The sequence below is a fragment of the Ornithorhynchus anatinus genome, chromosome 2 (assembly GCF_004115215.2).
Source record: "Ornithorhynchus anatinus isolate Pmale09 chromosome 2, mOrnAna1.pri.v4, whole genome shotgun sequence".
Taxonomy (NCBI): Eukaryota; Metazoa; Chordata; class Mammalia; order Monotremata; family Ornithorhynchidae; genus Ornithorhynchus; species Ornithorhynchus anatinus.
In genome coordinates, this window is record NC_041729.1 from 88,385,517 (window position 1) to 88,386,301 (window position 785).

Consider the following 785-nt stretch of genomic DNA (forward strand, 5'->3'; position numbering starts at 1 on the left):
GGAGAGTTATTTGTTTGGAATTTCTTTTTTTAAATGCTCCTGTCACCTCAGTCTTTGCAAAGTACGTTATTGGACACTAACATCAACTGATAGAATTCCTTTTTCCCTTGGAATAAAAAAAAAATACACACATTGGTACATATCCATGAAAGGATTATTCCAAGGGTGTTTTCAATTTATTTTAGAGAAACTTGCTTTCTTTGTCCCCTCTCAAAGTCACAACTGGAGAGTTTCCAGTACTCTACCAGTCTTGACTGGGGGAAGGAGAGTCAAGTAGAGGCATATCCATTCCATTCCTAACTTGGGCAGTGGCTAGCGAGTGGAAGGCAATCTGCTACAAGTCACCTGTGCTGGGCCTCAGTGGCATGAGAGAGAGTCGAGGGAGGAGACTTAGGTTTACTGTGCAGATGGAGGCAGTGGTAAACTGCTTCTGTATTTTTACCAAGAAAACTCTGTGGATGCACTACCAGAACGATTGCAGATGGAGTTGGGGCATTTTGGGAGAGATGTGTCCATGTCATCTCTTATGGGTCGGACACGACTCGACAACATAAGACAACAACAACAAGCTCTCTTTGGGCCACAGTGCAATCTTATCAATAATAGTGAGAATGGTTATTTTGGCTCTGATTCTGATGAACTACATTCATGAAAATAATAAATGCCACTGATTGATTGAGAGAAGCAGTGTGGCTCAGTGGAAAGAGCACGGGCTTTGGAGTCAGAGGGCACGGGTTCGAATCCCGGCTCTGCCACTTATCAGCTGTGTGACTGTGGGCAAGTCA

The 785-nt window shown here is 43.7% G+C and overlaps 1 non-coding gene across 1 annotated transcript; it reads left to right on the top strand.

Moving 5' to 3' along the window:
- The first annotated feature begins 204 nt into the window (after nucleotides 1–204).
- LOC114809309 lies at nucleotides 205–342 on the top strand. The gene has a single exon (XR_003757096.1). It is a non-coding gene; the product is annotated as a small nucleolar RNA SNORA7 (small nucleolar RNA).
- The last annotated feature ends 443 nt before the right edge of the window (nucleotides 343–785 follow it).